We start from the raw sequence: 17282 nt of genomic DNA, 5'->3' as shown, positions 1-17282 counted from the left end.
TTGATGTTAGATGTAGTAAAGTCTGTCACAGTTAACTGATGGTGGGAAAGGGATATGAAAGAAGTTACTGAGTCAAAATGACAAAAATCATTTTACTGTAACTTTTTATGCATAGTGCTTAGGGTAGATTAATCCTTTCATAACCTACTAGGGTTTGTTTTTTTCTTTGTATATTGACAATGTTGAAGGAGTTTTGTGAACTGTTCACCCCAGTGAATAGTAGTGCTCCCCTATTTTCAGCATGATTTCTCATTTCAGTGTCATCTGGAAGTTTCTAAACTGCTGGGATATGCAACAGAAATTATGACTTGGCTTACAGGAACTGTCTTGCTGCTAGTTACAGTCATCAAGGCTGTGAATAAACTGTCTTTTAGAGATCTAGAAAGTGAATTCTGCTATCTTGAAGCAGATTAGAGAATCTACAGTACTGCTACTTGGAAAGACTATGCAATTACTCTTTAATCCATTACAGTTAAATGAATTACCTAAAACTACCTTCATTGACAAATTAAGCTAGACCTTCCGACTTTGCCTGGAGTGTCTGGGCTATTCTGTGGCAGAGCAGAAGAAACAATAATTGTTTGTACTGGGGTTTGTAGTAGCCACCATAACTTGGAGGGCATGTCTGACAGTTTACTTATGCAGATTCCTTGGACACGTTCACTAGAACCAACAGAGGGTTATGGTTACCATTACTATGGCAATGGTAAAATGGACTAAAAATATATATTTTGGTGGATGCTACTAGATACACGTTTACCTTTCTGACTTGCCAGTTTACATGTTTGTTCCTACTTTTTTCAGTGGTTTCGGTTATCAATTTCACCTAAAAAATAGCTACAGGATTGCCTTTGAAGTGCATACACAGCAGCAACTCCAACTGTCCTACAAGTCATATTTATGAAATAAAAGTTTGATATTGTAAATCACCCTTTTTATATTGCCCCCATTTATATTGGTGTATTAGGTAATTAGGAACAGGGACTTAATATTGTATTTAAATAAATACCTCTCAGTTTACTATAGAAAATAGCATAGTTATTGCTGATACTACTTGAATTGCATGCTGAGAAGGAACCCGTGAACTAATGCCAACTATCTACATAGATTTGCAATGAGATCCTGTAAAAGGGAACATCCAATTTTGTGGATTTGTTAGCAGATGCAGGAACATTGAGACTTCATAGTTGCTTTTCATCTGTAGATTTTAGCAAATAAGAGTAGAGGAATTAACCATTTGAAGCTGAAGCCTATTACAGTCCTCTCCTACTCTGGATGCAGTAAGACATTAAAATCCTGCAAGTAAGACTTCCCTGGTGTATTTTCAAAAATAGAAGTTAAGTACTTCAAAAACTATGAAACAACAATTAGCTCAACAGTAATTAATGTGATTTCAAGGAGAAAAAAAAAAAAAAAAAAAAAAACTCTAGTTTCCAAACTGTGAAAGGAAGCGCTACCTGAAGTTACGGGATTTGAAGGGTGCTTAAACTACTGCAATACTGGGAATAAAGGTCTAGACAGTCGCAGCAGTATCTTGGACAGCAAATGTCCCTGCCTCCTATGAAGAAACACACAAAGCTGCTATGTGGCAGTTTAGGCAATTCAAGACTGACCTATTGTCTCTCTGTACAATATCAGCAGGAGGGTAAGCAGCCCACAATGTCTATACGAAGGATTTATGTTTGCTTATATAGATCATTCTTTCAATTCCTTTTTGTCTCTCACTGAGACTTTGTTGTTCTTTATGCTTATCCTTTATCATATTGTATGACTGTCAGACACTACAAGTCTTGCAAATCTTATGTTGTATATTTTATCATTTTACTTTTCTCCCAGTGTCAGTTCTTACCTGATTTCATCAGTATCAAACTGCTAGAGCTAGAAATACGTGATATATTTGTACACGTATCACCTAAAATGTTGGAATCAAAGCTTTCAAATTGCAAAATATTATTTGCTAACATCACTGCTTTGTGAACGATTGCTTGCTAGGATAATATGGACTTGAGAAGTTGACAAAGAAACAGCATGGAAAAGAATTAACATCTGGTATCTCATAAGCAGGTATGTATTGCAGCTATTTCAGTTGTCTCAATGTAGCTAAAAATCATGTGGAACAAGGGTTTTTTGTTTTTGTTTTTTCCCCAAAGACATCAACATCTCTGGTAATTTTTCACTGCTAGTTCTTCTCCAACGATCAAAACCGTGAGTTCTATCTACTACAGTTTCTTTTACAAAAGGGTATTAGCCACACAGGTGGCAGTAATTGGAACTGTAAGGCTAAAATTTTTGTGCAACCAGTAAAAATGGAGGACTACTACACAAAGCCATACAAATAGATGCAAACTCTGCTCAGGCCACACTATCTACATTCATTCTGGTTTATATCAGGGGAACAGAAATTGTAGGAATGGGCTTTCATCCCTATCACTCTAATCTTTTACAATGTAAAAATAATAAAAGTCAGAGTTTCTACTCGGAACTACTCATTCAAATAAGTGTTTGCCCTGTTCTTAGTATCTTGTGCTGAAGTCTTTGGTAATAGTCATTGCAAGAAATGGGACTATAGACTATGTATCTAGACTTCTTTTCAGACCAATAATGGAACAAGCAAGCGTATCATTTATCTAGCAATTCCCAAATTTCCATGTTCAAAATATTTTTACTGTTCCAATTTAGAGAATCCAATAGAGAAGGGAAAGAAAAAATTCTGCCTTTAGTTCTTCAAAAGTCATTTCAGATAGAAGACTCACACAGAATTGAAAGAATCTAAGGTAATGACATAATACAGAAAAGATCTTGGAAATATGTGTTTCAGAGTTCCCTCTTTGCCACTGAAAAAAAACCTAGGCACTGAAAAAAACCTAGGAGCAGAGCAATAACTTCTTGCTTTAGTAAACAAATATGTCCCGCTGTAAATACGCCTGAAATAAGAGGTATATGCACCTTTTAAGGATGTTGCACAGTTTGAGTGGAAAAGATTGAACAAAAATGAAATCAAGCTCAACTTGGAACACTTTGCCATCCACTTCTTGGTTTCCATAAGGTAGGTGTTTCATGTTCAATACCTGCTATTCTTTAATGCTTACCATTCTTTCAGTTGAGCTTTTCTAAAAATGTATATACATACACACACTCACACACATACATATACGTATCATGCTTTTTATACTTTCATAGTTTCATGGAAAAGATAAAATCTTTAGCCAGAGTAAGTTTAACAAGGTGACAAACGTAAATATGTGATTTCACCTGCTTTGCAGCTGTGATGTAACAATTCATATGAGCTTTGTCTATCACTGATTTAGAAGCAGCTTCCCCATGCTTGCTGCTCACTTAATCAAATGTTTATCGACACAGAGATCTGACAACTTACAAGCCACTACGAGCCATAACCGCCCAGGCTCAGAGCTAAGCCGGCCTCTGCAGCCGCCCACCCTGGTGTTCCTGCTGCTCTTCTCCGAGGCGCCTTTCACAGGAGCAGCTGAGCCCACCTACCGACCTGCTGCAGCCAGCATGAGCAATCCCGCTGCCAGCTACATGCTCCTCTACTGCCCAGTAGTGAGTTGGTAGTAGGTGAAGGTAAATAGCATCAGAGTTCTTACCTACCTTGGAGTTTGAGCCTGCTTTGTTAATTAAATTATAGAATTTGTAGATGTGTAGCTGAAGCCTAATAATGGCTATAGTAGGACACAAATAAACATAGGTGTAAACAGTCATCCTCTCTTCTCAACTGAGGATTTTCTCACTAGGTACCAGTATGTGGATGTGTGCATGTGTGTGTAGAGAAAGGATTGCTTTGTACATTGCATTACCTGTACATTTTGCTTTTATTCCCTCTGCTCTTTAAACTACTATTCTAATACATTCCACTAATTCTTTCATCTGGCAATTTGATTATTTTAGGTTTGGTATTTGCCTAACAGCTGTTATCTGTGTCCTGTAGCAGTGTTTCTCCTCCTCTGTATCATGCACTGCCCATAAAAACATAATTTCTAAAACAATAGCAATAATAATAATAATAAGTTCATACAGACATACAGGTAAGCCAAATGCAAGCAAGGAAACAAAAGAATGGAAAATAAACAGGATACATGAGCTTTAGAAGTTTAATCTTTAGACTTTGGTTTGGCTGCCAGCGAAACCAACCACAACAGTACTGCATAAGAGAGTCCCTGGATGCTTTTAAGGTAAAGTACTAGAAAAGGTTGGAAAGCAGCTCCAGACAGTTTTGCTTTGCAGGTCCTCGCCTGCCGTTTGGCTGTGCACAGGAACCGAGGAGCGGGGATTACGCTTCACTGCGGACTCCGCAGCGGTCCCTACCCGAGCACAACACGCGGAGCCCATTTCCTAGGACGCAGCCGGGGGTTCTCCTCCCGAAACGCGGCTTTCCGGGAAAGGCGCTGCGCGAGGCAGCTCCTCCGCGGCCGCACGACGCGAACCGCAGCGCCGAGCCGAGCCGGGGGCGCCCCGGCGTCACCGAGCCGCTGCCGAGGACGGGAAGGGGGCGCTGCCGCCCGCCACGACGCCGCCGCGCAGGTGCCGCGGGCCCGTGTGGCACCTGCCGCGCCGCACGGACGGGACGGGTCCGGTCCGGTCCGGTCCGGTCCGCACTCACCTCCGGTCCCGCCTCTGCCCGAGGCGCCCAACGGCTCCCGCCGGCGCGAGGCGGCTCCCGCGGCCACGTGACCCCGCCCCGCATGGCCAAGATGGCGGCGCCCAGGGGTGTCACCGTGCTGTGGAGCGGCGGTGAGTGCGCGCGGCCCGTCCCCGTCCCCGTCCCCGTGGGCGTGCGGAGCTCTGAGCCGGGGTTACCGCGAGCCCTGCTTGGTTCCTGCGGACAGGAGCGGCTGTAGGAAGGGGGCTGCGCGCGAAGTGAAGCCCCCGTGTGTGCGCGCGGGGAAGGGTCCAAGTGAGGAGCGTGATTTTACTTCGCCATCCTCCTGGAAAAACGAGCTCTGGTTATAGTACAAGCAGAGGCAAAGCTGACTTGCGTGAAGAAGTACTGTACGCGTTAAGACAATCTTATGCTATTATACAGTTCTAGCCCACAATAACTTTGGTGGCGGTGTTTGTATTAGTACTTGTTCGTCTTTGTTGTGCTGGAAATCTAGGCAGAGCTGGCTTCATTACATGTATAAGACAAGACAAGCCAAAACAGCTAACATAAAGCGATGCAAAGTTCTGAAATCTATGAGTTATGAACAAGCTATGAAAGTGCCTCGCTGTAGTTCTGCTCTAATAACTTGAGCTGTTATGTATGAACCGCCCCCCCCCCCGCCAAAAAAGGGGGGTAACCTGGCATAATTATATATGATCCTCCTAAAAGCCTATTTATACTTTGACCCTTGCTTCGCAAGTGCTGAAGCCCCACAACTTCTTACACATTGCCAGTGCTGTGTATGTCATGCTCTCCAGGACCCTGCTTCTCTCGTGCTTTCAGGTCCTCCTAAGAGCACCCTTTCTACCACATAACCTTTCACAAGTGCATAGGACCAATTGTATGGGATGCCCCACTTTGCTAGAAAAATAGTGCAACATTATCAGTGTAACACTGTTTACATTTCATTTCTTACTCTCAATATTGTATTGTCTCGTGCTAAGCACCATTGGAAGCTCTTCGGGGAATACTGTTCACTGAGTGGCTCTTCTTAATTTCTGTGGTAAATCTGTCATGTCTGCTCAAAGGAGCTTGAATCTTAAATGTGTGAACAGGAAAAATACTTTGCAATGGTCTTGATGAAAGACTTGTAAGCTGTGTTGTTGCTTCTTTTCATTATTTTTTGTTATTTTAAAGTCTATTAAATACTTATCACAATAATAGAGCATAGCATTAACCCAGAATAACTTTAAATAAAACATTAAACTGAATGCTTTATGCTTTTAGCTAAAGCATAATGTTGCTATGCTATACAGCTGACATAAAGCAGAAGCTCAGTCCCTTTTGTCATGTTAACAGTTCTGTCTTCTGCTTTTCTTTAATGTTTTATTCTATCCGACAGTCTTGAAACAAGTTGGAAATTATGAAGGCCTCTTCTGTATAGTTAACCCAGAATTTTGCAGGGCAGAAAAGCCACATCATTATTTTTCATTATTTTATGGTATTTTCATACCATAGAGACGTTCCAGTTTGGCTTTGCTTTCGGAATCTGAACTTTTGCTGAACTCTGGGGAGAGTTCAGCTACAATATTCAGCATTCAGATTCAGTCTCCTATTTGTTTTATTAGTGACAGCTGTCAAAACCTTCCCTCTTTCACACGTGCCGGTTGAAATTGAATCACATTTCTAGTATGTAGGAAAATAAAGACAATCATTTTCTGTTTTGAATCTCAAGTGAATTGAAAGTTACTGTGCAGCTTCATACCATACTTTTTATTGCTTCATCAGTTTTGCTTTTGCAACCATTTCATTCTGGATATTGCTTTAGTCACCATCTCCAGCTCCCTCCCCACCTCACAGCTTTAAGTCTATTACCCATTTAAATGACCCAATAAGTTAAAAATAAATAAATAAATTGTTAAGCTTTCGTACTTTCCCTTCAGATATCATAGTTTATCTAGAACCCCCAATGGAAGTGCTTTCTTTCCAGAACTTGAAAAAGCACAATTGTCATAGTTCAGACAAGGTCGATTAAACTAAATCAACTTTTCCCTGAATTCGACAGTTCAGTATAACTTAATTTGCAACTACTAAAAGACAGAAGTAATTGAAATTACATTTCTGATCACCTAAGGGAATCTGTTCTACCTAAACTGAATGAAAATTACTTTTTGATAGCCACTTTTGTGATATCTTTTCATATTTATGGTGTGTTTGTTTTTGTTTTTTAAATATGTGGTTTTTGTTTTTTTGTGATGAAAGGAAAATGTACAACTAGTTCAACTACAGAACTGTTTCTACATAAATATATTTGAAAGGCTGAAATTGTGGAATTTTGCATACTAGTTAAGTACTTCCTCCACTTATCAGAAAGACTGGATGTATCCTTAAAATATTTGTTTTGACTGAAAAAGGAAAGAAGTTAAGTGCTTGTGTTTGCAAAGAAACAAAAAGGCAGTTTGTGCATTTTTAGCAGGCATATCAGGGAACTGGTTTAAATAGTCTCTGCCTTGCTAGTTGCTGAATTGCATTTTAAAATACTGACAAACCAAGGAGAAGATGAACAACTTTGCAAGAGTGTGAGTGGTTGTACAGGCCCTGTGAAATCTCATACCTACTCAGAAACTGTGTTTCAGAGTGGCCTTGCAGTGGGTTGACCTCCTTAGAGCTGCTGTCCCTGCTGGAACAATATTTAAGTAGAGTTTTGGCGGTCATACATAGGAGACCTGATTGCATTTAGCATTTTGTGAAGGGAAACTAAGAAAGAGCCGCAACACAGACACATCAAATGGCATGCTGACCTTTCATGGTTTATGTTTGTGATTGGTATGGCTCGTACAGTGTTTCATTGGCTTGTGAATGATCTAACTACATACTGTGACAGTTTTCAGGTGTTAAAATAATCGCATCTGTGAAATTTAATTATTAATAACAAAATAAGACAGAAGACATAAAAAATGCATGTCTCCATGTACAGCTTGGATAGTTTAAGGCATAATCTTCTTTTGCAGATGGATTTACTCATTTTAGACATGTAAATTTTGTTAGAGCAGAAGCCCCTAACTTGTTGCAATGAAGCTTGAAGAATTTGAGCCACATCATGAGAAGATATTCCTTATAAAATGAATCACCTGATTGTGATTATAAGCTGATATAACTGATACGTTGCCTCACGTGTCTCAGAGTTGTTGGCCAGCCTCTCTAAGTTAATTTACTGACGGTGTATGACGCAGTTCTTGCCCGTGCCACCCGTGGGCGCAGGCCCTGCACCTGCCCGGGCTCTGCCTTACCAGGCTCTCCCTGCACTGGAAGGTGACGCAGGCGCCCGGAGCGGCCACGATGGATCCCACGACTCTGCTCATGGCTAGAAGTGTGGCTGTCCCCACTGGGCTCTTTGTAGCATCCAGCATCATGGTATGTGAGATACTGTGAGATACCCCTGCAGATGCGGATCATAAAGTTAGAATTCACAGTCACAACACTTTCAAGATTTCTCTGGGAATTTTCTGAAAAGAACCAATACAGTAACTGAGGTGAGATTTTCTTTCCTTGTGTGCTTAGCTTCCTTTCCTTTATTCTTTTATTTTATACGTATAAAGTATCATATTCAATATTTTTGTGTGCATGTGCCAATAGCCATCTTTGAAGGACTTGTCTTAAAAGTTTTTGGTGTTCTAGAATGAAGATGAAATATGTCTTGCTTTTATGAATTTTTTGGCAGATGAGAAAAAGTGATTGGAAACTTCTGTTGTGAAGTTTTTAATATCAAATGATGCTTTGCTGCACTGTGCAGTACATGAGCTGGGCAATTAGCTGGAAGTAAATATTAATTCATATTTTCCATTAATTTGCAGACAGACTCGTGTCTCCAGGACTTAACATTAGCAGTATCAGCTGCAAATTGAGCACTGTTGAAGTTCAAACCATTTGATTACAGGGCACTTTTAACATTTTTCAAATGATTCAAAGGTAGTTTCATCTCTGTCTTGAAAATAGTCAGGCAGACAAGAAGTAATTCCCATTTCAACAGCGCAGCAATGAGTGACTGTGAGGGGGAGGGAGGAGACACACTTTCATAGTCTAAGGCAGGGGAGAAGAGAAATATTCCGATATTCCCTTTCCAGTCAAGTGTTTGATTGTTCTCTTTTCCTGTGCGAGGTGCCCTGTGCTGCTGCCCCGACAGGACACACAGCTCTTGTCCGCCCGCGCTCGGGTCACGGTGGTGGGTGAGCGCGTGGGGCGCCTGGCTCGGGAGGCGCACGTTGTCCCCTGAGCCTTGTGTCCTAGGCAGGCAGGTCTTGGGCAGTGCCCTCACTCAGACAGTGCTCAGCCTGAAATAATCATATTGGACAGGCCCACCTTTAGGTGAGAGAAGGAAAATAACCCGAAGTTCTGTGAAAGCCTCTGCTAAGGGGCCAAGGGGCTAAGAGGATGCCCCGGGGAGGACCTGGCTCATTGCTGTGTTTCCCCCCTGGTTTCATTGTGCTCTTCTGGTCTTCAGGCTTGGACATGAAGCTGTCCCCAGGGCGACAAGCGTCCTCAGCCTGCCGTGGATGTCTTCCTGGTGCGGCCTGCCCTTACCTGGCTCTGGGGGATCAGCAGAAGCTCAAAGTGGTAGCATCTAATGAGATGCAAAGTCTCAAATAGAAGGTCTCGTGTGTGATTGGTGTTTTAGGTGTGCGGGTCAGCGCAGCCTGTGGGCAGCGTGAAAGACAAACTTGTTCTGAGCTCCTTGCTTTGCCTCTTTTTAAAGGACCGTGTCCCTTCAGGTTGAAATCTATACCCAGAACAAATGTAGTACTAGTCAACACACAAGTCTCAAGTGTTGTTCTGCCAAAAATTGAACGACTTCTCTGTGATCATGTAGCAAATAAGTGGAATGAAGAATGCTGCTTCACAGTCTCTGGGGATTAAATTAAAGAAAAAAAGACACAGACTCTTAAAATCTTCATCAGACAATTTCCCTGCCAAGCCCATCTGAAGGACTGAATTGCAAGTGAAATCTATGACTTCTTGGTTCTTGCATTTTTTTTTTAACTTAAAACTTTGATATTTTACTTAAAATATTGTTAATATTTCAGAGGATCCTGGTGATCTCTAAGCTTGTTTACTATAAGGTATAGTATTTGAAGAGAAAGGATGAAGGACTGAATCATCAATAAAGAAAATATGGATCTCAAATTGTGAATAGTGTGTTGTATTTCAGAGCACATAGCTTCTCTAACCTAAATCACAGGATTGGATGCCATACAAGCATATAATAAAACAGTTCCTGTCTCGGAGGGCTTGCAGGCTGGAAGGCCAAAGCAGGCAAAGGGAGGATGAAAGTGTTATCTCTAATTCATAGATGGAGAACCCAGGGGAGTAATCTGTGGAGGGTCTCATGGAAGCATGACATCGGCAGAACTAAATACGGCCTGAAGCCTGCATGAATGCCTTCTCTTTACAAGCTACCAGAACTGCATGCTTTTTTAAAAAAAAGTAGACATAAATGGAAAGCTAGATTTAGATAACATACTACTTTTACTGAAGTTTTTGCACTAAATTTCCTTTAATATTCTAAAAGTTGGATTTAAGGCATACACAAAAATGATGTAACACTTATCTGTAAAGTTCTGAAATTCTGTCTCATGGCTATTATTTAGCTTTGTGGAGAAAACTCAACTCCTCTGTTCATGTTCCATGTTATTCTAACATTTTGAATTATTTCTCACATAGCTTTGTACATATAGTCAGAGTTAGAATTTAAAATTGAAGCTACCAAGAAAAAAAAGATTTCTGTTTTAATGGTGGAAATTGCCATACCATTGCATCCTTGTATTTTCACTTCTTACTCTGAAGAGAATTGGGTTTCTGCTGATCAAATCAAAGTTGTTTTTCTTCTGTTTTCCAATCTGTTTTGGGGACTCCAATGTGTTTTTCCCCTCCAGGATATTCAGAAGTGCTTGGTTTGATGTTCTGTTTTGGCAATCATTAGCAAATTTAAATGGAAGTTTAGGAATTGTGTGCAAGCTACATGAAGTGACAGTCCTGCCACTGCACTGCAAACTGTAGGGATTGTTCTCACATGCAGTGGGTAAAAGGCTTTTTTTGTGCTAAAAACATGTGTAGGACCCATAGCTACAATGGTTCTCAACTGGCATTTAGGACTGTATAGTTTCACTTGCTTTTTTTTTTTTTTTCCTCCTTCCCTCTCACCAAGCTCTCAGTCAGGCATTTTCATTAGCATTAAAATGTACAGTGCAATTGCTTGGGGTTGGTTTTGACATGGTCCACGCTGTGTGCTCTTACAGCAGTGGTTTCTTCCCAAACATTTTCATTTTAAATCAGCAGTGTTTGTTTAAAATCAACTTGGTTGCTTGGTTCAACTCTTATACTACATACATGAGAAGGCAAGAGAAAGTATATAAGGCAATGTCGGTATTTCGTAATGTCTGGCTTGCAGCTACTGTGTGCTGCAGAAAGAGGCTGTTGGCTAAGGCTGTGTTTTAATTTCATTTTTTAGTTTTCAGTTACACATTTCTGGAGTCTCCCTGTTACCTGATGGCGCCTATATTTCATCAAGTTTAGACAAGCAGTCTACCTGGATTTGGGCCCAGCAGAGCTGCTGTAACTGATGAACATGATCCCCTGCTCAGGAATCCACGACCTGCAGGACCCGCGGGATTCTCGGGGGAGTTCAAAGAAAACTGTAGTTGAGCGTTGGCTCCAGTGTTTCTTATTTTCTTTGTTGTTCCCACATAGTATCACCTTATACTCATGGGGAATGTACCTCACTCCTTGTAAAATCTGGGTTTAGTTTGTTAGTAATTAAAAGAAAAGATTCTTTTAAAATGGAATGAAAACAGAAGCCATGAAGGATACACACAGCCAAAGAAGTTACTTTGACATCTCTTGATTACTGCTTACAAATAAAGTGACACGTTATTAAACAAAATAACCAAAAAAAAAATTGTAGCACTAGTGCTATCATGCTGGGGTTTGCTACATTATCATTGTTATCCTAGCTTTAACAGACACAATTACATATTTTAATTTTGTTCTTACATGTTTATTTCTTTAATCTGTTCTCTTCTGTTAGAAGAGCTATACTATGCAAACATTGCCTATTATTTTAGCTGTAGAATATTATCGTGTTAGATTATTTTTATTTAGAAAATACTTTTAGATTTTTTTATGATTGCAGAGTGCGTGCTAGTGTTCAATCTGATTAAATTTAATTGCATTTCCTGTGTGAATTAGTTTCCATTTATATGCCTTTATTTTCATCAGGAGATGTAAATATATCATATTTTTAAAGGAAAAACATGGAGTTGGCAGTCAGACCATGTCTATCCCACTTAAAAACAACACAATAATCATCTTAAATTTTTCTTAAACAAGGAGAACATGTAATTTCTACCTAACAATCAAAAACTGTTTATTCATCTTGTTTTGAATTGTTAGTCCTTGTTATTTTTTTCTTCTGTAAATTGAAGAAATTAAAATAGTGGAAGAGTAATTAAAAGCCATGTTGACTGGAAGTGCAGTCAGAACATATTCATTACTCTTCTAGCTACATAAGTTTTAGTTGTTGTTCATTTAGCTTTTCCTGCCTGTATTTATCTCATTATCAAGTTATGCCATTGGTTTTAGGGAGAGGGTTTTTCTGCTTTCTTAAGAAATCTGTGTGGGAAAATTGGCTTCCAATTATTTTTGCTTTTCTGTTACCATAACAGCTTCTGATTTATTTATTTTCCTTAAAGCGAGCTGTTTACCTTGGGATGAACTACAGAGACTCAAGAACTTGTGAAGTGGGGGCATGACAAATGTGAAAACTGGTCAGATAAAGGATTCTCAAGTGTACCTGTTTAATCAAACAACTAGCTAACATCTGGTATAAAGAAGTCTTTGCTGAAATGTCGTGGTTCTGTTCCTTTGGGTGAGAGAATAGCAAGTCTGCTGTACAACAGTGCTTGCATTGTACTGCCTTCAGCTATTCCAGGATTCTTGTCTGCTCCAGGTTTGATGTTCCTGGTATTCCGAGGTTAAAAGGAAAAAAAATATATCAGATCTTTTTCTACCTGAAAGAAGGGACAGTGCAATCATGTGATATAATCCCTTTAAAAACATTTTTTTCTAGGAGAGGGTTACTGTCTTTATTGGACAAAATTCATACAAAATATTTGATTAGAGAATGCTTGAAAAATTAAACTGTGGTTGTTTTCTTATATTATGGAAGTCTCCAGAGCCTGCTAAGTTTAGGATTCAGTTGTCAAACTTGTCCAATTCTGGCACCCTGGAGAAAGTGCCATTTGGGAAAAATGGGAGGCGAGCAGAGCCAAAACAGTGTGAGATCCGTTTTGATGTTTGGTGGCAAACATGTTTGTTAATGTCTGTCTTGAGTCTAGTTTTGGCATCTCATGAGCTTTGTACCTCCTCGGGTCTTTGTGCAGCGTTCCTGGTGGAGGCTAAAGATCTCGGGGAACCTGCATGCACCAATGCTTGCATGTGCCAGCCTTGCTAACCTGCCGGCGGTCGCTGCTTGAGAAGACAAGTTCTCCCAGCTCCGTGCAGGCGGATGGAGGGGCTGATCTCAACTCGCGGTCTGTGCCCAGACACCGAGACATAGGACTGAGGAGCTGGGAGGTTGAGCTTTGGAGGCTCGTGGCGCCTGGCCTCAGATAAGCCACGGAACTTTATGTCTCTTTCCTCACCCACAAAGCAGATATTTTATTTACCTTGCAGGTGCATTGGTTGAGATTAATGAGTTGTTTGTAAAGCACTCTGAAGATGAAAAGCACTATAAAAATGCTAAGTATTATTATGTATGAGCTCTTGAGTACATAATGGCTGTTTGCCTGCCAGTATTTAAAGCAATTTGTAACACACTAAGTGTGAAACGTACCATATGAAATGAAATTCTGGTTTCCATTTAAGAAAATTCACTCATAGTTTGTGTTCAGTAGTTCAAGTCAAACCGTTTGTCCTCTGTGTTATCTCAAGCAAAAGCATAGATTCTAAAAGGTTTTTAAAATGGAACAGTTTCAAAACCCTTAAGAGAAAGTTTGCTATAATATGGATGTCTTCTTATTCATTCTCCATTCTACTCCCTCTGTATCACCTTGGTTTTTGTTTACAAGAAACTCAGGTCTTCTCTCTCTGTTTACGTTTTGCCAATATGTTCTTTGGTGCCTCATTAAACTCCTGTCTCGACTGCAGTGTATTTTCTGCCCCTGCTCTGTCCGTGGCTCTCAACCGTTGTCACCAATACTCTTGTCCTTTGCATCCCCTCTACTCAAGGGCACTTATCACTCGCAGGGTCTCCCCCTGTGTTTGAGACTGGACTGTCCTGTCCTTGTTGGGATACACCTTGGATATTGCTAAGCATTGTCCAGCAGTGATGTGGCCTTTTGTGTCGTGTGTTGGAACTGAAACATATTGATAAGAGACTTGCTCTTTTAAAATAAATCTTTCATGAATTCTTTAGATACGGCTTACAAATTCCCAATTTCCTTAGATCCCAGGTCGAAATTGTTTTGAAGTTGTCTTGTTTGTTATGTATCGACATGATGTAGTCTGTTTAGTTTGGATAATAGAATACTCAGCTTCATCTTGACTTCCCATAGGAGGTTAGAGATGTGCAAGAGGCAAGTGGCACATGCTAAAAAGACTCACATGTGTGTACAGTTAGATGAGCACAGTCCCCTGCGCTCTACCAGAAGTCTCATGTACCAGAATAGTGCATGTATCCGAATACTTGCTGGGCTGAAGTGGGAGAGAGAAAGCATGAAAACTGGTGTTCTGTGGCATGCAGTCTTACCACTCTCTGGATGTAGTTCAAGAAGGAATATACAATAAGGGCTAGGTTTATTATGACGGAAAGTGTTAGAATGATTTATTTTGTTTTAGTTTGTTTTGTTTGTAGCCTTAGCTCAGTATGTTCTAAAACAATGTAAGAGAAAGCTTTTAAGGTAATATGCACAAACTTGGCTATTCCTTAGCAAAGGGGTTTACCCACATGGTAACTGCTTCCAATAAAATCCTAGACCGGGTAAGTTTGAAATTTGCTTTAAAGTTCCTGCAAGATAATTCATATTAAAATTGTGCTATTTGAAAGGAAACAATCTGGAAGTGTTTTATGATACAGAGACAATGTATGGAAAACTCATTTGTTTATTTTGTTGAATAACCATTTTCCTGAGGAGTTCTGTTTAGAGCCAGTGTCTTTTTCCAGATCAACAGTTGTCTTTCACATTGCTCTTTGGCTTCTGAGGAAAATGTGGGAAGCCAAGTGTTCAACAAACGGCTCTGCTATGTGGAAATTTTAGAAAAGGGTAATAAAGAGCTCTTCAGAGCCCATCACAGGTCTTCTGGCAGACTCCGTCTATAGCATAGTGCCAGGAGAACTTTCTGGAGTGTTTCTGAAAGGGATACTGTGCTCTTTTCAGGTTAAATGAGTAATGGGCAGCTACTTTAACCAGCTGTGTAAAGTCTCCAACCTTTAGATTTTAAATATGTTTACTTTGTTGTATTGGTATTTAAAATACCTGCTTAAAGCAATGTTTAGATTTTAGATCAAGTTCAGTCTGATCCATGAAGGACTATTGCGGTAATGAACATGATCTGAATTGATACATTGGTGCTTTTGGCATATCCAATGTTCTCTAAAGGAACATGCCACTTTTATTGGATTAACCAGTTCATATTTAGGTATACATAAATCTGAATTATGTTCTACATCATAGATTTTTTAGAATTTTGAAAGTTAGCATACATAGCAAATAGCAAGGAAATTGTTTCTCACATAGATCCAGATGTTCAGTCGCACGTTTTTGATTGACATGGGTGAAGTTGGAGGTAGAAAAAAGCAACAGTAAGGACCTAATCTCCTTCCACATGTCATGAAGATGAAGTCATGAAGATTTTTTTTTGTAATGGCTGATGGAGCCTCTCCAGATCTGCCTGTAATGCTGCTTAGCTTATAGCTCTTGAAATGCTCATGAACCCCTCTAGTGTTGAGCTGAGCTTCTCTGGACTAGATGAATAGAAGGCCATCTTTCAAAGACCTCCTGTTTTGACACCAAGAGGAGATGTTGCCTGCGTTGATTTGTGCAGGTCTGATAATGAAGTCAGACATCTGCATGATGGATGAATTTGTAGGGGGTGACAGAGTTTAAACTGATCACCACCATCATCACATGTTTTCTGAATAATGCCTATGAGGTGACCAGGCAAATCTCATCTGTCAGAGTTGTTTCTGGTTATTCTGCACTGATTATTAATGTTCTTCATGTGGCTTATGAAGGAAACTTAAAAGGTGTTATGTTTAAAAAGAAAAAAAAAAAAGGGGGGGGGGGACTTGTCTAGATTTCTAAAGCTTGGCTAATAATCAGGCAGTCTATCCTAGTTCCAAACAAGCTCAGGACCTGAGAAAAGTGTTTTTCTCAAAAAGCTCTAACCACTTCGTTGAAAAGATCAAGTTTTCACAAAGGGTTTTTGTTTGTTTTGGTTTTGGTTGTTTGTTTTTGATGGTTTTGTTAGTTTTCTGATGTGTTTCTGTCTCAGCTGCTTTCTTCAACATGTAGTTACACTGTCTAGGAGTTTTGAGTTATAGAACACTCTCTTTAGGTAACAGGTCTTTTCTGGCAAAATTTTAGTTACGGAGCAACCCAAATGCCGCAATGGCGGTGCTAAATACAAGTGTTCAGTGACTGGGTCTAAAGTGTGCTTGATAAAGACAGTCTTCACTTGCTTTTGTTAATAGGGGGTCATGATTTTCCAGAAATTGCTTTTGAAAACTGTGTCACCAAATCAACCTTGGTCTTTCAATGGAATATGGAAAGAAATATTCCTTCAATGGAATATCTCAGCCTTCCTGCAGAGAATAAAGTCACTGAAGGAGGGATTCATCCTACCCAACTATGTAGCTCAGATGGCAATACTAATTCCCTCTGATCACCTGAAATAAATAGGCTAAAATAATGATGATAGCTTTTCATTTTATTCTTTGACCAACTGAAATCACTTTTCCATCCAAGGGGCTGGGGTATGGTCCAGATCATAAAATTCACAGTCACGGCATTTGGCAGTAGGCTGTGCAGCTGGGTAGAATTGGGCCTTGGACTTCACTTATTCCATGATTACAATATGCAATAGGATTATCACATTTGATAATTTACCCAAGTTAAGGCCAAAGTTTTCTAAGAGATGGAAGAATATGTGGTGTCAATCATGGTCTTGTCTAATGGAGAAGATCCAAAGTTCTTATCAGTGAAGGCTTCTAGGTAGTTTTTGGTATCTGAATTGGAAATGCGTTTAATAGATAGTTGTGGTGCTGTAGCTAACCCAAAGATGTGGCTGGGAATGTCACAAATGTTGTATGCCAGGAGTCTTAACTGTACATCACACAGGTCAGGACCCAGGGAAATGAGCGTGTCGGATACCAACATGCACGTAGGTTGGCACAGCGGTGAAATTGGCTGATCAGTCCTAATGCTCATTCATGCAGAGAGTTATGGTCAGCCTGAAGTCATCAGAGTGATGATTACTGTTTGATTTACCAGAAATCATTCGCCAGGTTCATGCCCTGGGTGCCTTAGGTGTCTTTGTGGAACAGTGACAGTGTTGGGTTAATGCGCCTGCTGCTCACAGCTGTTTAAGATACTAGTAAAGTACTTGCCCAGGGACATGTGACTGCTGG

This window comes from Tinamus guttatus, unplaced genomic scaffold, assembly GCF_059628265.1.
Source record: "Tinamus guttatus ecotype Peru unplaced genomic scaffold, ASM5962826v1 Tinamus_guttatus_pri_ptg000060l, whole genome shotgun sequence".
Taxonomy (NCBI): domain Eukaryota; kingdom Metazoa; phylum Chordata; class Aves; order Tinamiformes; family Tinamidae; genus Tinamus; species Tinamus guttatus.
Note: the sequence above shows the minus strand (reverse complement) of the source record.